This window comes from Sciurus carolinensis, chromosome 17 (assembly GCF_902686445.1).
Source record: "Sciurus carolinensis chromosome 17, mSciCar1.2, whole genome shotgun sequence".
Lineage (NCBI taxonomy): Eukaryota > Metazoa > Chordata > Mammalia > Rodentia > Sciuridae > Sciurus > Sciurus carolinensis.
Window position 1 is genome coordinate 8,206,529 of NC_062229.1, and position 9,264 is coordinate 8,215,792.

Below are 9,264 nucleotides of genomic sequence, written 5' to 3' on the forward strand. Positions count from 1 at the left end.
AGAATCGTTTAAATATTACAAGGGTGTGGATATAGGAACACAGTGGCCTCAGCTGCCTGCCAGCAGGGCTGTCCTCCTCAGGGAGCACTTCCACTAGAGGGAGGGCAGAGTCTGCCATCCTGGTGCCTGAGTCACCTCCCCCATGCCCCTGCCACACCCTGAAGGAACTCCTTTCCCTGGGGTGACGATGACCTGCAGCAGCTGTAAGAGAACCAGGCATGGAGGGAAGGAGAGCAGCTACCAGGCCAGTCCCCCCAGGGGGCCTGGAGCTTGCTGCTTCAGTGACTCCTCGATTGTATATCCCTCCTGTGGTTTGTCCTTGTGGAGTCCCTGGGAAGGCGTCCTGACTTAGTGATGGCCCTGGCATTGGAGGTGAGTGGGACTGAGTGAGAGGGTGTGACAGGGCAGGGAAGGGCACCCACCATGAACTCTGATCAGCTCAACATTCAGAACTAACATGCGCTGCGTGGAGGACATTTGCCCTCTGTGGTTGGGGAGAGACCCTGAGAATCTCATCAACAACTAAGATTATAGTACTTCAATCTCAAGGGATGCTACTATTTCTGGGACACCTGACTCACTTTGACTCAGCCTAGGAGCTCACAGGCAAGGCAGTTGACAAACACATGAAAAAAAAAAAAAAAACATGTCCCCATGGTGAGTTTTCTCAAGGTCCCCTTCATGTCCTTGTTCTTCAGGCTGTAGATGAAGGGGTTCAGCATGGGGGTGACAAGTGCATACATCACTGAGGCCACTATAGCCTTCCTTGGAGAATCAGTAACTGCAGAACTAAGATAAACCCCAATAGCTGTCTCATAGAACAAGGAAACCACTGACAGGTGAGACCCACAGGTAGAAAAAGCTTTGTACTTTCCACCAGTTGATGGGATTCTCAGGATGGAGGAGACAATTTGAGTGTAAGAGAAAATTATGCCAGACACAGGACCAATACCTAACAGAAAGGTTGTTAAATAAACCATGATATTATTGATGAAGGTATCAGAACAGGCCATCTTGAGGATCTGAGCAAGGTCACAGAAGAAGTGAGGGATCTCCAGGTGTTTGCAGAAGACAGACGCAGCAGCATCAGAGTGTGCAGCAGGGCATCCACAATGCTGATGATCACACAGATCAGAACCAGCAGGACACAGAGATGGGGGTTCATGATGACCGTGTAATGCAGGGGTGGCAGATGGCCACATAGCGATCATAGGTCATCATGGTCAGCAGTAAATTGTCCATACATAGAAAATCCAAGAAAAAACAAACCTGAGCAAGGCAGCCTGCATAAATGATGGCTTTGCTTTCTGTCTGGATGTTGAGCAGCATCTTAGGGACAATAGTGGAGGTGCTACAGATGTCAGTTAAGGACAGGTTGGAGAGAAAGAAGTACATGGGGGTGTGGAGGTGGGAGTCAGAGCTGACAGCCAGTATGATGAGCAGGTTCCCAAGCACTGTGACCAGGTACATGGACAGGAACAGGCCAAAGATAATAGGTTGCAGCTCAGGGTCTTCCAAGAGTCCCAGGAGATGGAATTCTGCTACAGGTGTTGTTTTATTTTCAGATTTCATGTTTTGAGGAATCTCCTAAAAGATAGGGAAATGGAGAGAATGGAATATGGACCAATAGATACAAGACTTTGGTCCAGGACTTCAATTCTGGAATACTTAGACAACCATTCCCTTTAAATTCTCCTACCCATTTCATTCCTTACCCACTAGTTCTGGTAGAATTTTATGTATTTTAATACACAAAATATAACATCTGCTATTTTCTAATGCTAGAAAACAAAATGAATATACGTGCTAATTTATTTTTAGTAACTATGAATCCTGAATGCTCTTTTTGAATCTAGACTTAAATTCTAATAATTTCTTAACACACCTTGTTAGGCAACACTGTTTTATCAGAGAAACTTAATGGTACAGTTCTCACTATTTCTCTGAATCTGTACATCATCACAAATTTAGTTATTCTTGATAATTGTCCTTTCACTTCCCCTACTGCATTAGTATGAGAGGTGACATGATTCATTTTTCCTTTACCTTTTTTACATAGAGTATTTTACAATTGTACAGAGGCACTTTATTGGAATCTGTGGGATTGGAAGGAATTGCTTTAGGCCTGAGAATTGCTTATTGGGCACTACAATTTGTCATTTGTTCCTATAGTTAGGGACATCATTAAAAAGCTTGAATGACTCCCTACATTCTGTCCTTTGTAAATATGTCACACCCATGATACAAATTTCTGTCTGGTCCTTAGAACAAGATAATTAGTACCTCATGTACATGTGTGACTGCATGACCAATGTAATCCTACAATATGTATAATCAGAAAAATGAGAGATTACACTCTATTTATGTATGATCTATCAAAATGTATTAATGCATTCTACTTTCATGCACAACCAATTATAACAAATGAAAATTATAAAGAGAAGGATAAGCGGTGTTGGGTTTGAAGAGCTCTTTTAATTCTTCTATAATGACATGTTGCTTTTGCTGCTGGAAGTTTGGAGCTGGATAGGAGGACCATATCTGGAAACACACACATGGTATGTATTTATGGGACATAACCTTGTGTCAGTTTTTTTCTTGATTGCTGCTCTCTGGAGATGTTCCTATGGCAATGGTTTTGAAATTATCCCCCACCCTCTGAACACTCCTGAGTGCATTCAAAACTGTGCATTCTACAGAGAAACCAGAGAGGTTCATGAAATTCCAACACCTGCTGTGGACTGTGTCCAAGCCACCCCACTCAGTAAACTAAATCCTCATTAGGAATTTCAATGTCCCCCCAACATCTGGCCTCTGGAATAGTCAAATATGGGGTGATGGACCCTCGGACATTCTCACTTTGAAAGTAATATCCACATCGTGGTTAAGCCAAGAATTCAGCAGGAGAGAACAATTCTGAGAGCTGGTTCATAAGCCCATGATTAATGAAAGTACTCTGTTCTGTTGTTTTCAATCTGACTAATCTAAATAACTCTAGCTCATATATGTTCCTGCAAATGATAGGAGTGGGGATAACCCAGGCAGGAAAACAAACACTGCATGCTCTCACTCATATGTGAAAACTAAAAAATAATTTCATTGCACAAAAGTAGAAGAAGGTCACAGAGCCTGGGGAGGTGAGGTGCAGGTGAGTCAGGGAGGTCAGATAGCAGGTACAGAACAGAGTTTCATGGATGTGTAAGTTCCAGTGTTCTATAGAATGGTAGGGCGACCAGAGATTGCATCAATTTATCATGCATTATATAATGAACTATAGGAGAGAAATTCAAAAGTTCTCAACCCATAGAAGTGATGTGTGACTAAGGAGATGGGAATACCGATTACCTTAATCTGATTATTAAACATTGGATCCATATTATCAAAATGCACTTCATGAACATGCACAAGGATTGTCTATTAAATAAAATTTCATAAAATAAAAAGTGAGTCAATTGAACTCAGTCTGTGAATTTTGGAAGGACATACTCCCTCCTGACATGGAGGAAGGATGGCATGTGTGGAGAGAGAGTGGAGGAGGCGGTCAAGCACTTTTTCCTCTGCTCTACACCTGCCAAGGTTAGGGAGGGAAATGCTGGATGAGCCCTTGCTGATTCAGGCCACTGGACAGCATCAAGGCCATAGGATGTTGTGAAGCAGGGGAGGAAGAACATTATTCTACACAGGACACAGAAAACAAGTGGGACAAAGTTCTCCTGGGTCCTTGAAATTACCACTGATCTGTGGGCATTGAACAAGAAAAGATCTAAGCACTAGGAACATAGTGACTCTGTAGAGATGGTAGTTGTAATTATTTCTACTGTTGCTATTTTTATTAGTAGAAGCACAGTTGTCAGTACAACAAAGGAGATTCCAGTACAACAGAAAACTTTCCTAGTACATCCTGGGAGGGGAAATGTGCAGCCTGGTGTAGGATATTCCCACTCCCCCTGGATTGCCTGAAATGCAGGCTGTTATCTGGATCATTAACCTTCACAAGGTACCCTGGAAACTTGAATGGAGATTATAAAATTGGAAAATTTCAAAATATAAGAAAACAGTCTTCATAATTATGTTGAAATATCAAAAGTTTCCTGAGAAAATAGAAAAGATAATCACCATATGAACCAACAATGCTACTTCATTTTCTGAATATATACTTGAAATAATTGAAGGAGGGTGTCAAAGAGAAGTTTGCACACACTCACTGAAAGCAGCATTATTCACCAGAGCCAGAAGGAGGGAAAACCCAGTGCCCAGACACAGATGGATGGGTATACAAGCTGAGGTAAATGCACACAGTGAAATAAGTATTAGTCTTTAAAGGAAGGAAACCTTCACAAAACTCCAGCACAGACCATGAGGACTTTGTCCTCAGGGAAATAAGTCAGTCACCAAAAGGCATATATGTGATTCCACTTCCATGAGGAACACTGTCAAAATTCATAAAGACACAAAGGAGAAGGGGGGGATGAAGATGAAGAGCTGGTACTTATAGTTACAGAGCCTTCATTTTGCAAGATGAAAAATGCCCTGAAGATGATGGTGGTGATGGCTGCAGAACCATTGTGAATGCACCTAATGCCACTGAACTGTACTTAGAAATGGTCCAAAGGCAACCTGTGTTATGTGCATTTTACCTCAATTTTAAGAATTTTAATAAAAATGTCAAAGGAATGCTTTCAGGTTGGCTTTATTTATGCTCCTCTCTTAGGTGGAGATTTGATAAACCACCCACCCCTCATTTCTCACTGCTCATGAAAGGGAAGGAAATTCTTAGTGAAGGGTCACCCTCACCCACATCCCATCTCTCTCCCTCACCCAGGAAATTCTGCAGATTCGGGAATATTTAAAACCACTCATGGAGATGCAGATCCTAGCTTCTACTGTTCTTGGTAGAAACACCTCCAAATCAAGCTCAGAATAAACAGGGGAAAGCTGAATTCTGATGGAGGCAAGGAAGGGCCAAGGCTTTAGTACTCACCAGCTGTGTCCCTCTACTTCAGCATCCTCCCAGGCTTGCTACAGAAGGCACAGAAGACTGGGTGATTCATTGAGTGGTTCTTATAAATAAGTGGACCGGAACCCTACATAATAAGTCCCAAGTCATCAGAGATACACAACAGTGAGACTCACAGAGCTCTCAGCACCCAGCCTCCAGCTCTCCTCTCCAGGGAACAAACAGAGGGAGGGCACTGAGTTGGCAATTCTCCAGAAAGACAGAGATTGCTCTTCCACTGTGGTCCTTGACTTCACAGCAGAGGTCAATGACTGAAAGACCCTGTTAGAATACACACCTCTGGTTCTTCCCCAGAGTCTAAGATTCACTAGGCTTGGCATGCGGTTTTAGGAATTCTGTTCTAACAAGTTTCCAGGTGCTGTTTCTGCTGGCACAGGAACTCCACATTGAGAACCCCCAGTGTAATGCACTGAAATTGACAAGGACCCAATACATGGCAGTTGTTCTGATATCGTTGCCCAGAAGTTCCTGGTGTTAGAAAATTTGCAGAAAAACCAACAATCAGGCCAGAGTCAAGGGCATTTGTTCTAGGACTTGTAAAGAATTGCAATATCATGAGATGCAGGGGCCAGGAGCAACTGTAGTGTGTTGTGAATTAAGGGGAGAAGGACAGAGTTTAAAAATGTGAAAATTGCCACCGTTCAAGTTGTTCTCCACAAATTAGGATGGGTGGAAGCCAAGGGTCAGCTGATCGGTCTGAAAGTCTACTGGCTGTTCTTGGTGATCATCCATGGACATAGCAAGAGTAAACAAGGTTAAAAGTACTGTAGCCGCTGTGGTTTGGTCCAGTGTTAAAAATTCAGTGGAGGAGAAGCACGCCCCCCCCAACCCTGGAAACCTTCCCAACTCTACTTAAAGGGCTCTGAGAAAAGGTGCAGGCTGTTTGCAATCAGAGTCCATGAGCATGCAATGCCAAAAGTAGCGTTCTCTGCTGTGTCACCATGCTGGCTTACACATTCAATACGGCTTGGGTGCAATGTGGATTTTGGACAGTTATAAACCCATATCAGCTGGGTAACCTAGGGGACATTATTCAACCTGTATATGCCTCTGTTCCTTCATCTGTAATATGAGCACTAGAAATAAACCAACTAAAAATTGAAACTACATTTTTACATTTGTAGTACCAAGGAATGAACCTAAGGGAATTTAAACACTGAGACAAATCCCCAGTCCTTTTTCAGTCTTTTATTATATTTTATTTTATTTTTTTAAATTTATTTTTATTGTAAACAAATGGGATACATGTTGTTTCTGTTTGTACATGAAGTAAAGGCATACAATTTTTGTAATCATAAATCTACACAGGGTAATGGTGATTATTCATTCTGTTATTTTTTCCTTCCCCCCCACCCCTCCCACTCCTCTTTTCCCTCTATACCATCCCTCCTTCCTCCATTCTTTCCCAACTCCCACCCCACATTATGTGTCATCATCCGCTTATCAGCAAGATCGTTTGTCCTTTGGTTTTTGAGATTGCCTTATCTCACTTAGCATGATATTCTCCAATTTCATCCATTTTCCTGCAAATGCCATAATTTTATCATTCATTATAACTGAGTAATATTCCATTGCATATGGCACAGTTTCTTTATCCATTCATCAATTGAGGAACATCTAGGTTGGTCCTGCAATTTGGCTATTGGAATTGAGCACCTAGGAACATTGATGTGGCTGTATCTCTGTAATATGCTGATTTTAAGTCGTTTGGGTATAGGCCAAGGAGTGGGACAGCAATATCAAATGGTGATTCCGTTTCAAGTTTTCTAAGGAATTTCCACACACTACTTTCCAGAGTGGCTGCACTAATTTGCAGACCCACCAGCAATGTATGAGTGTACTTTTTTCCCCACATCCTCACTAAGACATATTGTTGCTTGTGTTCTTGATAATCACCATTCTAATTGGGGTGAGGTGGAATCTTAGGGTAGTTTTGACTTGCATTTCTTTTATTACTAGAGGTGTTGAACATTTTTTCATATATCTGTTGATTGCTTGTAGATCATCTTCTGTGAAGTGTCTGTTCATTTCCTTAGCCTGTTTGTTGATTGTATTATTTGTATTCTTCAGGTAGATTTTTTTGAGTTCTTTATGTATTCTGGAAATTAGTGCTTTATCTGAAATATGAGTGGCAAAGAATTTCTCCCACTCTGTAAGTTCTCTCTTTGCATTGCTGATAGTTTTTTTGTTGTTGTTGAGAGAAAGCATTCTAATTTGAATCTATCCCAGTTATTAATTCTTGCTTTTGTTTCTTGTGCTATGGGAGTCCTGTTAAGGAAGTGTGATCCTAAGCTGACATGTTGAAGATTTAGACCTACTTTTTCTTCTTTATTATGAAGGATCTCTGGTCTGATTCTGAGGTCCTTGATCCATTTTGAGTTGAATTTTTTGCAGGGTGAGAGATAGGGGTTTACTTTCATTTAGGTGCATATGGATTTCCAGTGTTCCCAGCACCATTTGTTGAAGAGGCTATCTTTTCTCCATTGCATATTTTTGGCACCTTTGTCTAGTATGAGAAAATTGTATTCATTTGGGTTTGTATCCATGTCCTCTATTCTGTACCATTAATCTACCTATTTTGGTACCAATACCATGCCGTTTTTGTTACTATTGCTTTGTAGTATAGTTGAAGTTCTGGTATTGCGATAACCCCTGTTCAATTCTTCCTACTAAGGATTGCTTTAGCTATTCTGGGTTTCTTATTCGTCCAGATGAATTTCATGATTGCTTGCTCTATTTCTGTAAGGTACATCATTGGGATTTTAATTGGAATTGCATTCAATTTGTATAGCACCTTTGGTAGTATGGCCATTTTGACAATATTAATTCTGCCTGTCCAAGAACATGGGAGATCTTTCCATCTTCTAAGGTCTTCCTCAATTTCTTTCTTCAATGTTTTGTAGTTTTCATTCTAGAGATCTTTTACCTCTTTGGTTAGATTGATTCCCAAGTATTTTATTTTTTTGAGGCTATTGCAAATGGAGTTGTTTTCCTCATTTCCCTTTCCGATGTTTCATTGCTTGTGTATAAAAATACTTTAGATTTATTCATGTTGATATTATAGCCTGATGTTTTGCTGAATTCATTCATGAGATCTAGACATTTTCTGGATGAGTTTTTTGGATCCTCTAAGTATAGAATCATGTCCTCAATAAATAGTGACAGCTTAAGTTCCTCTTTTCTTATTCGTATCCCTTTAATTTCTTTGGTCTGTCTAATGGCTCTGGCTAGATTTTTGAGGACAATATTGAATAGAAGTGGTGAAAGAGGACATTCCTGTGTTGTTCCCATTTTTAAAGGGAATGCTTTCAGTTTTTCTCCATTATGAATGAGGTTGGTCATGGGCTTAGCATAAATAGCCTTTACAATGTTCACATGTGTTCCTACTATCCCTAATTTTTCTAGTGTTTTGAGCACGAAAGGGTGTTGTATTTTGTTGAACGCTTTTTCTGCATCAATTGAAATAACGATACGATTCTTATCCTTAAGACATGATAGATTACGTTTATTGGCTTAGGGATGACAAACCATCCTTGCATTCCAGGAATAAACCCCACTTGATCTGGTGCACAATTTTCTTAATATGTTTTTGGATACAGTTTGCCAATATTTTGTTAAGGATCTTTGCAACTATATTCATCAAAGATATTGATCTAATATTTATTTCCATGATGTGTCTTTGCCTGTTTTGGGTATGCGGGTGATATTAGCTTCATAGAATGAATTTGGTGGGATTCTCTCATTTTCTATTTCTTGGAATACTTTGAGAAGTATTGGAATGAGTTCTTCTTTGAAGGTCTTGTAGAACTCGACTGAGAATCCATCTGGTCCTGGGCTTTACTTGGATGGTAGGTTTTTAATGGCTTCTTCTATTTCAGTGCTTCATATCGATCTGTTTAAATTGTGTATGTCTTCCTCATTTGGCTTGGGAGGAGCATATGTCTCTAGAAATTTGTCAATGTTCTCGTGAGTTTCTATTTTGTTGGAATACTGATTTTCAAAGGAGCTTCTCATTATGTTCTGTACCTCAGTGGTGTCTGTAGTGATATTTATTTTTCATCACCAATTTTAGTAATTTGAGTTTTCGCTCTCTTCTTTGTTAGTGTGGCTATGGTTTTGTCTATTTTGTTTACTTTTTCAAACCAACTTTTTGTTTTGTCAATTTTTTGAATTTTTCCTTTTGTTTCAGTTTCACTGATTTCAGCTCTGATTTTAATTATTTCCTGTCTTCTACTACTTCTGCTGTT

The 9,264-nt window shown here is 40.3% G+C and overlaps 1 pseudogene; it reads right to left on the bottom strand.

Annotated features, from left to right (window-relative positions):
- Nucleotides 1-587: 587 nt before the first annotated feature.
- LOC124967939 (olfactory receptor 7G3-like) lies at nucleotides 588-1,572 on the bottom strand (annotated as a pseudogene).
- Nucleotides 1,573-9,264: the final 7,692 nt, after the last annotated feature.